We start from the raw sequence: 13,673 nt of genomic DNA, 5'->3' as shown, positions 1-13,673 counted from the left end.
CTGTCAAGGGTGTTAATGCTGATTAAGGGTGTGTGAGAGAAGACGGGAGGTCAAAGTGATGAGGAGTACCAATGAGTAGAGTGGTTGATGACTAGATCATTCTTGCTTTTAATTTTGGTTAGAACAATAAATGTCAGGGTGAAGATGACAAAATTTCCCATTGGATTGGTTGATGGATTAGTTAATTTTTAATTTGTCATTAACTTATCAAAAATTGTTGAGTTAATCATTTATTAGGAATTTAAAGGGTTTGTGCCTGGTCTTTTCAGAAATAAACAAGAGAGCACACTTGAATCCTTATCTGTCATATGGCAAAAGCCGCTTCTTTGCAGTAAGTAACTTCCTGGAACAAAAAAGGATGAGACAGTTTCTTTAACTATCACTCCTTTGTGGGATCACAGGGGTAAAATTAAACATTGACAAGTACTTTTTCTGAATTAGGTAAAATATGATTTTTTTTTTTTTTTTACCATCACTCTCATTTGTCCTCTGGAATTTAAATATTATAAATACTCTGCTTTGAAAAGCTCTGTTTTATTTTCATTAGGCTTCAAAGAAGTAGTTTCCCATGTACTCTGTCCTTGACTCTTGACTTGCAGGAGTTTTTGTATAATTTTTAAGGGGGTAGAAAAGCAAATGAGGCTTTGAAAATGTTGCAGTGCCGTTCAATAACTGGCTGGTTGCAGGCTCACTTGTGATCTTATGGGTGTTACATGTGTATAGTCCTAAATATTCACTAAATGTGACACATTCACAATTTTTAAATCCATAATAACACATTAAGGGTATTAATTCCTTCTGAAAAATTAAACCTTCCTTATTAATACCTGTGACTTATTGATTGTTGGCAATGTGAAGAAACAAATATTTGCTAAAAGCAAAACATCTGCTTTCTGGTTAAAAAAAAATACAAGTAAACATTATAAAATCTACATTTTATGCCAATTGCCTACTTTTCTTTAATAATTTATTTATGACATTGACAATCTATCCTCCTGTATTAAGTGAAATTAAGCACACTATATATATTATGTACCCTACTTAAACTTTGCAGAGATTGAATGCAGTTTATTTCTTCTTATGTCTATCCTTGTAAATGATAGATTGGGCATCAGTTTGATGGGTAAAATGGCAAAAGTGTTTGTTAAGATATCATAAATAAAATACCATATAAGCTGTAGGATTTTTAAAATTAAGATAAGGATAATGTTTTGGTATCAAAAACCCTTTCCCTAGGAGTTTCTACACCTTTAAATTTGTTTATTAGCACCTCTGATTTCAGCTCCTTTTCCTCTCTCAGATGAGTTAAAAGTAATTTGCCCCATTTACATTCTTTGCATTTGCTCACCACCTTCAGAAGACTAAAAGATCTCTTATTTGTAATTTTTTTCTGCCAAGTTGATCAATGAGACACGGATGACCCAAATTAAAAACAGACATATAAGTCTAATTCATTCATTTCTTTCTAGAGCAAAAGTCTAAATCATAACATACTTCATGAGGACTAGTGTATATAAATAACTTAGCAGAGCTTTGCACACATAGTAAGAGATCATCAATAAGTGATAGATGTTATTTGTCTGACCACAAACCTGTGAAATAATATTATCTGAATTTTACATATGGGGAAACTGATGCATACGATATATCTGAGGTACCGCTAATAGTAAATGACAAAAACAAGAGCTGCGTCTGTGCCTGTCTGTTCTCACAGACTTAACATCATAACTACTATAAAATACTGTAAAAACATTTGACCAGATGGTCCTTCCAAGCTGGAGGGATAAGCGGCCAAAATATGTCTGCTTCAGGTAAACATCTGTTTAGTTGAGTTTATGTCATTGTTTAGTAATGATGCATATAATTCACATAGTGTGAATTTAATTAGCCAAAATAAGTTCTTTGTTTAAAAAAATTCCAATTGAAGCAGCCTACCTAGAATAAAAGTACTGGTACCGATGATGAGTCATATATTAATTTTATTCATTTTCCGTTGCTTTTCCAACCTGAGATCATGTTACAAAAAAGGAATCACAACACGTAAATGATAGAAAAAGCTATCTTTATGAGAGCTGTCTCTGTTCAACAAAAGACTGAAAATATTAAATGTTTTATATAATTCAAACAGTACCTCCAAAAAATCCTACACCTTCATTGTTTTCTAAACTGTCTCCTCAATTTATTTAGCTGAATTTTCTTTCAAGCATTGTCAAAAATCACCTTTCACACCAGTTAATGAGGTCTTGATAATCTGCTCCATTTAAATAGACACCAGTCGTGATCACCTGATCATTGTATCTTTCTGCAATGCTTTTTCTGGATTAACCCTGTACTCCTTTGTAGATATTTTGAAAAGTTGATATTAATATCCCCACCCTGTGACCCAAGGTATTGGAAAATGTTATAAATTGTGATGGCTATGAAAGTATTTATTTAATGGTAATATATAAATTCTACATTTGTCTCATTTGTTTTTTCTATTTGTGCTACGATTATCAGTAAAATGTTATTTTCAACTATCAAAAATGATATAATGAATAACAATATTAATAAATTTAAAAATTTAGATGAAATAAATAATGTACTTGAAAATACAACTTACTGAAATTGATCCAGAAATAGAACACAATTTTCAAACACAGAGTCTTTAAAAAATTTCTCATTGAAAACAAACAAAAACAAATACTTCATGGTAAGTTTAGTCACCATTCAACTTAAAGAGATGATACCAATTTTCACAAACCTTGCCTGAGAATTAAAAAGGAGGAAACATTTTTCCATTTATTTTATGAAACTAGAATAGCCTTGATACTAAGCTGTTAAACAAAATGCAGATGAATCTTATCATATACATATTTTAAAAAGTCTTTAACGGAATATTAGCAAAACAAATACAACTGTATATAAAAAGAATAATAAAGAGAAAAATATATTGCAACTAAGTTGAGTTACTCCAGGAATATAAAGCTGATTTAACATTTAAATTAAATCAATGTAATTAAACATATTAATGTAATATAGATAAAAAATATTTGATTAATTAAAAATGAGCAAATTTTAATCTCATTTGAATGAAATTTTAAACAAAAATTTTTGATAAATAGCTTGAACAAATGAAAAATAATGAAGACTGTATGAAATCTGATAAGAGTAACTACATATGAACTACAGAAAATGTTACAGTTGATAAAAAATTACAAGCATCACACTCAAATTAAGAATCAAAGATCTCCTATTGCCACTTATTTTCTTGAACTGTACTGGAATTCCTATGCATTGTAATAAAAAAAGATTTAAGATATGAGTTAGAACTGTAAAGAAAGAAACTATTATTTGCAGAGATATAATTATATATGAAAAATACAAAACAATTTTCAAATAAATCATCATTTATTTAACAAGTTGATTTAGCAGGAATTGCATACAAGACTATAATCAAATGTTATATTTTATATGTAATATGAACAGTATCAAAATGCAAAATATCCAGGTAACAACAAAAATAGATCTTATGGGTCTATTAATAAGCATTTAAAAAATACATTTTCACGAAGTGAACAATTCAATATTGCTAAGATGCCAAATTTCTCTAAATTGGTCTATAGTTTTAATATAACGAAGCTGATTTTAAAATTTATATGAACACTCAAATGAACAAAAATAGCCAAGACACTCTTGAAGAATAACAAGGTTGAAAAAATTGTTTCAGCTATCGAAATTTACTATAATGTTATAGTAATCAAGGTATGGTGGTTTTAATGCTAAGATGGACAAATGGCAGAGCAGGACAAACTAAAGAAGCAGAAACCCACACATATACTGGAAATTTGCACAGTTAATTTGTGACAAGTGGTACTATGAGTGGGTAAAGGACAGTGTTTTCAGTCAACTGAGCTTAGTTGACTGTTGTATTCAATATCTACAGTTAAAAGTATGAAACTTGACCTATACCTCCTACTCTAAACAAAAATCAATCCCGTGTGGATTGTAGATATCAGTGGCAACTGGCAAAGACAAACTGTCAAATAGTAAAGGCAAAGTAATAAAGATGATATTATAAGAGAAAATCTTTATGACCTTAAAGTGTTCTTAAACAGGATAAAAAGACACTGACATTTAAATTACAACATTAAAATTAAGGAATTCTGAACATCAAATTATGGGTTAAGAGTAGTGAAAGGCCAGCCACAGACTGAAATATATTTGCAACATAAATGAACAACAAAGAATCATTTCCTTTTACATTTAAATATCTTAAAAATAAATAATTAAAACGGGTGCAGTGGCTCACGCCTGTAGCCCTAATACTTTGGGAGGCAGAGGCAGAAGGATGGATTGATCCAAGAGTTCAAGACCAGCCTGAGCAACATAGTGAAACCACATCTCTACAAAAAATTCAGAAATTAGCCCGATGTGGAGTCGTAAACCTGTAGTCCTAGCTACTCAGGAGGCTGAGATGTGAGGATCATTTGAGCTTGGGAAGTCAAGGCTGCAGCCGGCCCTTAGTGTGCCATTGCACTCTAGCCTGAGCAACAGAAGGAGATTCTGTCTGAACTTAGTAAATAATAAACAATACATTTTTACAAATAGGAAAAATAATCAGATAAACCAATAGAAAATTGGATTCACTGGGAACTTCATGAAACACGGTGACTGAAGAATGAATAACATACAAAATGATCTCAAGCTTACTAGTAATATGGGAAATAAAAAAAAAAATTAAAACACAGACACTGTTTCCATGACTACCAGAATGAATAAAGTAAAAAGACTGATAATAATCTAATGTTGGTGAGCATGTGAAGCAAGGAGAATTATTATGCAATGCTGTCACTGTTCATACTATTGCAAATACTCCTAAAAACTGGAATTATGTATTAACTTTGATGATATATGTAACCTATAATCTAGTCATTCTACTTTTAGTCCCATACACAACAGGCAAACGTATACATATGTACCAAGGGTCACACACAGGTATGTTCATAGTCTCAATTTATATAATAACTAAAATCTAGAAATGCCTAAATTTCTGAATTGTCAAATAGATCAATAAATTGTACATAAATTGAAAAGTAAATTACATAGGGCAATATGAATTCTTTAAAAAATGTTCTACAGTGAGGTTGTCATATAAGGATATCTAGTATTTGATTTGATCCTTTTTAAATAAACATTTCAAATACAGAATATAACTTAAGGTGTTAGAAGCATAATGGTATCGATACTTGGTGCATATTTAGGAGAAGCACAGAGAGGGATCTGGAATTTAAACGAAGTCCTATCCTTGACATGGTGGTGGTGCGTGTTTGTTCATTTTGTCACAACTTACCCAGCTATCTATTTATGCTCTCCGCTCTTTTACTTTACAAATTATGCTTCATTATAGTTTTTAAAATCATGTACCATGTAAATATCAAAGTTGCTAAAATACTAAAAGGCAGTTAAATATATCCTGGCTGCTATATGTTATGATTATTTTGTTCTTGTGCCACAGATGAGAATGCAGAATCTGGTGAAGAGAGGAAACAGGAAACACCATTATGCTTGCTGTATTTTTCACTGGTTTGTCTGGTTGGTAAGTTTGGTTTCTACTTTTGTTAGGGGAGGATAATAATCCTTGACTTTTCTAATCCTGGCTAGATGTATTCAGCTCTTGGATTCTGGCATTAGACTACCTGAATTGGAATGCTGGAATTTCCTCTAACTGATTTTGGGACCTGCTTAAAGAAACTTATATTCTCTGTGGACTTTATTTTACCGTTTGGAATGGAAATAATAATGCTTACTATTGGTTGTAGAGCTCACATGTTATATACATGCACATTTTGCAGAATCTTTGGTTCATAGGAAGTTTTCAAAAAATCAGTCTTTATTATATTTTTCATTTTCTACTACTTTTTTAAATGTCAGTGGACCTTAACTCATCAAATCTTCTACAAGAGCACCTTGACTTTCTGACACTGACCTCAATCTTCTTTTGTTACAGAATAATTAAAACCTCATATGTAGAAGCAGGACTCTAAAGCCACACTGCTAAGAGTACAAATCTTGTGACTGCTGCTAAAAGTCCTATGACTGTGCAAAAAATTAACTTGCACTCACTTAATTTTGCCTTGTCAAACTTGGCATTCACTAAGGTTTTTAAAATATTAACTAATCTGTTTGCAATATGCAAAATATCATGAAACAAAACAAAATATCAGAATCAAAGGGACAATGAGGAATATTACCTCATGTAAGAAAAATAATTAGTAATATGAATTTGCTTTTACTCATTTCAATAATGTTCTACTTTCTTCAGTTGAAGCAAGAAGGAAAATAGCCAAACTGAAGTAATTCAGGTTGTTTAAATTGCTTTAGCCTCTTTTAGTTCGCTAGTCCTGGTATTACAAAGTACTACAAATTGGGTGGTTTAAACAACAGAAATTATTTCACAGTTTTCAAGGCCAAGCAGTCCATTACAAAGGTCTTGGTAGGGTTAGGTCTATCTGAAAGTGTGAGAGAGACTATGAGACGTGCTTCTTCCCTGGTGTCTCAGTCCATTCTGCTGAAATCTGTGAGACATAAGCAATAGAAATTTATTTCTTACAGTTCTTAAATAAATTTCTTAAATAAAGAAATTTATTTCTTTCCCAGTTCTCACAGAACCAGAAAGTTCCAGATCGAGGCTGCAGAAGATTCAGTGTCTGGTGAGGGTCTGGTCTCTGTTTCCAAGATGGCATCCTTAGAATATTTTCTTTATTTCAACTTTTACTTTTAGATACAGGGAGTATGTGTACAGGTTTATTACATGGGTATACTACACGGAGCTGTGGTTTGGGGTATGTTTAATCTTATTACCCAATAGTTTGTTTTTCAGCCCTTGCTTCCTCTCTCTCTATTCTAGTAGTCCCCAGTGTCTGCTGTTCCCATCTTTATATCCATGTGTACATAATGTTTAGCTCCCACTTTTACACAAGAATGTGCAATATTTGGTTTTCTGTTTCTGTGTTAATCCACTTAGGAGAACAGCCTCCAGCTTCATCCATGTTGCTGCTAAGGACATAATTTTATTCATTTTAGGGCTATGTACTAATCCATAGTATATATATACCACATTTTCTTTATCCACTTCGCAATTGATGGGCACCTAGGTTGATTTTATGTTTTTGCTATTGTGAATAGTGGTGCTATAAGCATACAAATGCATGTGTCTTTTTGGTAGAATGACTTATTTTCCTTTGAGTATATACCCCAGTAATGGGATTGTTGGATAGAAAGATACTTCTGTTTTTAGTTGTTTGAGCAATTTCTAGACTCTTTCCACAGTGGCTAAACTAATTTACATTCTCACCAATAGTATTTAAATGTTCTTTTCTCCACAGCCTTGCCAGCACATGTGGTTTTTTAACCTTTTGCTAATAGTCATTCTCAGTGGTGTGAAATGGTATCTCATTGTGGTTTTCATTGCATGTATTTAATGATTATTGAAGTGAAACATTTTTTCATGTTTTTGACCATTTGTACATCTTTTTTTGAGATGTGTCTTTGCATGTCTTTACTTGCTTTTTAATGAGGTTATTTGATTTTTGCTTGTTACATTGTTTAAGTTCTCTATAGATTTGAATAGTGAACAAATCTGATTGAAAACACTATGTTATTTTTTTGCAGCCACATATTTATATTCATTTTTAAGTTCCAATAACCCATTTTACCTACGGTTTATGTTGAAAGTTTATAGAATCAAATAAAATTAATAGTGAGCAAAAATAATATATTTTAATCCATTCTAGCTTAACTAATTATTCAAAATCACTAGAACTTAATCATTAATTAAATATTGTGTTTTACAGAGTAACTTACAAAATATATTTCAGGATTAATAACTTATTTCATTACTAAAGGTATGCATTATGAGTGAGCATGTATCATTTAAGTATTTTGATCATCTTGTTAAATAAACAGGTTTATATAATATTGCATCATGTTATTAAAAATAAATACTTGTTGAATAGGTGAATAAATACATTACAATTTACTTCTTTAGAAAAAAAGAAAATGAAAATGTTCAAATTGATAACCATAGGAAATTTTTAAAACAAATACATTTGCAATTAAAGATAGAAGTAGGAAAGCATGGAACAAGTTGATTAAATGGACATTTATTGGGCCACATTAAATGGAATGTAATCAGGGTCTTTCTGTTTATAGTGTCAGGCTAAAAAAAGGGATATTCTTGTTTTCTTATTTTTTTCAATTAAAAATCTTAATGTTATGTTTTACTGTGATTTACAATGTTAATATTAATCTCAGTGGGAATTTTTGCCATTGAGACACAAACACATTAAACTTTGTTACTATTTCCTTTTCAGGGTTTGAAAGTTTTTAATTCATATAAGGCAGTCCATCTCTTGACAGTATGGTTTCTACCATTGCCAAGTTTAATATATATTCTACCTATACCCAAAGATAGAACTTTATTCTATGACTATATGCTGTAAACTAATTTGTTGTGTAAAACAGTGGGGTGGCTTTTCAAACAATTACGATTGCTAAAGATTTTTTAAATTTTTGGACTGGGAAGGTATCTGTTGAACTTTACTATTCTTAGACATGTGTTAGGCATATGAAAGAGGCAGATCAAACCATCATCAGCCATAGTCACATTTTGGAGAATAATGTAATTATAACCAAAATGGGATGAAACCAATAAAATAACAAAATCTTATTCTTCAGATAATTTGTGTTTGTTCACAAAGTTTCCCCCTTTTTCTGAGTGTTACAAATAAACAGAAGATTAATAGAATTAAAAATTTTGACAAACATTGAATAAACAGTTATTGTTTTCAGATTAATATGCTAGATGCTTAGGAGGAGATATAAATCAATAAAATAAGAAGATATATATTTATATTTTTATATTAAATTTATAGTAACATTGAGTCATATAAACTGATCATTCTGATAATCTGAATTCTGAATAATGGCTTAAAGTATTAAAATTTATGGTGGCTCTAGGCTGCATTAGTTAGCTTCAGAATAAAAGGAGAAATGTATATAATGCTAATCATATTTTTAAAAATATTAGAAAATGTGATAAATATTTCTGGATAAAATCGCATAGATATCTTTCTTTCTCTTAACACACACACACACACACACACACACACATACACACACACACACCCCTTAGAACGAAGTATGTGGTATGAGACAACATTGTAGAATTTCAGTGTTGACCAACTTTGGGAGAAGTAAGTAAATCAAATAATTTAAATATTCTGCAGAACATTTATTATGTGTTAGGCCTTAATCTACATGCTTTATACGTATTATTTTATTTAACATAACACTATATGATAGATAACATTTTCTAATGTTCTTATTTTTACAGATAAGGAAATTATTAAAATTTACTCAGATCATAGAGTTATTAACAACAAAAGAATCTTAATTTAGAATTCAGATCTAGGCCTCTTCATGTTGTAGTCCACTGTTTCCCAATGTGTGGCACCCAAACCAACAACGTCAGCATCACCTGGGGACGTGTTAGACATGAAAAATCTTGAGCCCCAACCAGAACCTACCGAATCACAAACTCTGGGGTAGGGCTCAGCTATTTGTGTCTTAAAAAGTCCCCCTGGTAATTCCAGTGCATGCTAATGCTTGAGTAGAGTTGCGACAACTCATGATCTTAAGCACAACCTACACTATTTTGGAACTTTGTTATTTCCTACAACTAATATTTCTGCTAGATGTCACTGCTTCTGGTAATTGAAAATATTAGAGTACTGTTTTAGTTTGGGCTGAGGTAACAAAATACCACAGTCTGTTTTAAGGGTGACTTAAAAACACTCATTTCTCACAGTTTCAGAAGCTGGAAAGTTCAAGATCAAGGTGCCAGATTTGTTTCTTGAGGAGAGCCCACCTCATGGCTTACAGATGGCTGCTTTCCTGCTGTTCCTTCACATGACCTTTTCTTTAAGCCTAATATTATGATGGAATTTAAAAACATGGCAATACTCAAATATGAGGTTTAAATATACAATTCCTGCATGTTTTCACTATATTTTCCACTAATAGAATAGCAAAAAGAAAACTGTGAGCCTAGAAATTATCATGTAGGTAACACATTTTAGTTGAGCATAATAAAAAACATAAAGTGATTCAAGAAATAAATATGATTTGCATCCCATCTGAATGAACAAAAGTTTTAGTCGTATCTGAAATCTTTCTGATTTACTGGGCTAGAAATTATATACAATTGCTTAAAATCTGTATACACTGTTCTCACGGTGCTATTTATCAATGTAGATAAATATAAAACATTGTCTATTATTTTAGAAATGCTATTGGTCATTGTACTGGAAAACTGCTGTATTGTTTAAAGTATAAAACTTTCAAAAGCATAGAATGATTTTTCAACAGAAAATTTCAAAATTACAGGAAAATGAATGACGATAAACATATCCTCAGAGGGTTGTGCTTGATAGCTATATTGGTTTCCTAGGACTGTGGTAACTCATTATCACAGTCTGTGTGGTTTAAAGCAGTGGTCCTCAACATTTTTGACACCAAAGACTGGTTTGGTGGAAGACAATTTTTCCACAGACGGGGCATGGGGAGATGGTTTTGGGATGATTGAAGCACATTTTATTTATTGTGCACTTTATATAATTATTACATTGTAATATATAATGAAATAATTATAAAACTCACAATAATGCAGAATCAATGGGAGCCCTGCACTTGTTTTCCTGTAACTAGAGGGTTCCATCTGGGAGTGATAGGAGGCAGTAACAGATGGTCAGGCATTTGATTGTCCTAAGGAGCCTGCAACCTAAATCCCTTGCATGCGCAGTTCACAACAGAGTTTGCACTCCTATAATAATCTAATGCTACTGCTCATCTGACAGGAGGCAGAGCTCAGGTGGTAATGTTCACTGGTCAGCCACTCACCTCCTGCGGTGCCACCCAGTTCCTAAAAGGCCATGGACAGGTACTGGTCTATGGCCCAACAGTTTGGAACCCCTGGTTTAAAGCAACAGAAATGTATCCTTTCATAATTCTGGAAGCCAGAAGTACAAAACCATGGGTTTCAACAGGACCACACTCCTTTCAAAGGATCTAAGGAAGAATCCTTCCTTGCCTCTTTGAGCTCCAGGTGGCTTCTGGAATTGCTTGGCTTTATAATTCTCTGCCTCCATCTTCCCATGACCTTCTTTCCTGCGTGTCTCTGTGTGTTCTCTTCTCTTTTATAAGAAGACCAGCCCCACATCCACTATAATGTTGGTGGGAGTGTAAACTAGTTCAACCATTGTGGAAGACAGTGTGGCACTTCCTCAAGGACCTAGAAATAGAAATTTCATTTGACCCAGCAATCCCATTACTGAGTATATACCCAAAGGATTATAAATCATTCTACTATAAAGACACATGCACGCATATGTTCATAATGGCACTGTTTACAATAGCAAAGACCTAGAACCAACCCAAATGCCGATCGACAATAGACTAGACAAGGAATATGTGACACATATACACCATGGAATACTATGCAGCCATAAAAAATGATGAGTTCATGTCCTTTGTAGGGACATAGATGAATCTGGAAACCATCATTCTCAGCAAACTGACACAGGAAGAGAAAATCAAACACTGCATGTTCTCACTCATAGGTGAGTGTTGAACAGTGAGAACATATGGACACCGGGAGGGGAGCATAATACACTGGGGTCTGTTGGGGGGGGGCAAGGGAGGGACAGCATGGGGGAGTGAGGAGGTCAGGGAGGCATAATATGGGGAGAAATGCCAGATGTAGATGATGGGGGGATGGAGGCAGAAAACCACATTGCCATGTGTATACCTATGCAACAATCCTGCATGATCTGCACATGTACCCCAGAACCTAAAATACAATTTAAAAAAAATGAAAATTAAAAAAAAAAAGAAGACCAGCCCTAGAATCCAAAATCCAGAAGGATTTCATCTTGAAATCCTTAAAATAATTAAATCTTCAAAGATGCTATTTCCAAATAAGGTCACATTCTGAGGTACCAAGTAGATATTATTTTTTTCAGAACACTATTCAACCCAATCCAGTGGGTGAAATGATAGATATTAAATTATAAAGGTTATATTTATTACCTGACATTTTGTAAAAATTTTCCCAAAACATTATAAAGAAATGTTGCTCATGCTGCTCTAGTTTAATTCATACTAATAATGAAAATTCCAACCTTTAATTAAAAATATTGAAAAGTAAACATCATCTTTAATTTAAGCTGTCTATGATTCTAAGTTATACTAAGCTGGCTAGTTTAGTATAACCCGCAACATAGCCACAAAATATGATTTAAATTTTAAGGAATTTTTTTCATGTTTAATATAAAGAATATAGATATTTGGTAAGCAAATTTCAGGAGGCAAAAGTCTATTGTATTACTCCACATTCTCAAAATTCTCATAAGCATATTTATCAATTTTAAAATTCCTCCCCATACTTTTGCTTTTTAACCCTAATAACATAGAGATTCTTTTGAACTGTCTGCTGCAGGGAATAATGTAACTTATAATTAGTGGTGAAAGTATTCACTTTGTGTCCATAATGAAAATTAAGCAAACAAATGTAAGTCTTACCATTTCATATAAGCATATTTTTTTGTTAATAAGCTACAGGGAATATGAAAGTTATTTATGTGTAACTTATACTGATGATAATTCATTTACTCAATAAAGATTCATTGAGCCACACAGCCATCATGCAATTACAGGAGATGTAAGTCTAAAAAGGAAAAGTCACCAAAGAATTAGCACACTCATGTAGGGGTCACAATATTAAATATCTCCAGAAGAAATGTAAGCAATTAAAGTGATTGAAGTGGAGAACAAGTACAGAAGAAAGATGGTGGTGAAGGCTCTGGAAACTGGGAGATTATATGACCTATCTCATGGCACTGACATGCAGACTACTTAAAATACATATCAATAAAGGTTCATTTCAGCTGTCATGCATGAATGAATACTGGTGTCAGATTAGTTCACTTTTGCTACTACTTTCTTTTTTAGAGACTAAAAAGGTCTTTTTATTGCATTCTATTTGATACCAGAGTGCCTATATATAAAAGAAGTTAGTAAAACCAGCAATCTAAACGCAGAATGATAAATATTTTATTAAGGATATACATGGGGGCAAACTCCGGAGAGTCAGGGAAGGTTTTGCTGAAGCAATGGCATCTTAGTTGAGGATGAAAATGACCAGTTAGAGCTTGATAGAGAAGGCAGAAGGACATTCCATTCAGAGAACAGCAGTATGTGAAGTTACCTGGAGACAAGTTCAATTGACTGTATTATCGGCTATTGGAAGAGAAATGCTAGGAGTTGAAGCTGGGAAGGTAAATCAGGCCCAGATCATGAGGAGACTAGTAAGCTGTACAGAGATTTATTCTGGGAACATTGGGGAGCCACTGATATAATTTGTTAGAGATGTAACTTGATCAGATTTATACTCTAAAAGGAACATTTTGGCTACAGTATAAAAAATGAATTTGATTTGCTAACACGACTGGAGGCAGAAACAGTGGTTGGAGGCCATTAGGGCAATTCAAGCCAGAGATGCTGGTGGCATGGACTAAAGCATATCGGTAGAAATGGAAAAAAAATGGACCAGTGTGAATCATATTTAGGAGACA

Source organism: Aotus nancymaae, unplaced genomic scaffold (assembly GCF_030222135.1).
Source record: "Aotus nancymaae isolate 86718 unplaced genomic scaffold, 86718_ANA_hifiasm-v0.15.2.pri h1tg000033l, whole genome shotgun sequence".
Taxonomy (NCBI): domain Eukaryota; kingdom Metazoa; phylum Chordata; class Mammalia; order Primates; family Aotidae; genus Aotus; species Aotus nancymaae.
Note: the sequence above shows the minus strand (reverse complement) of the source record.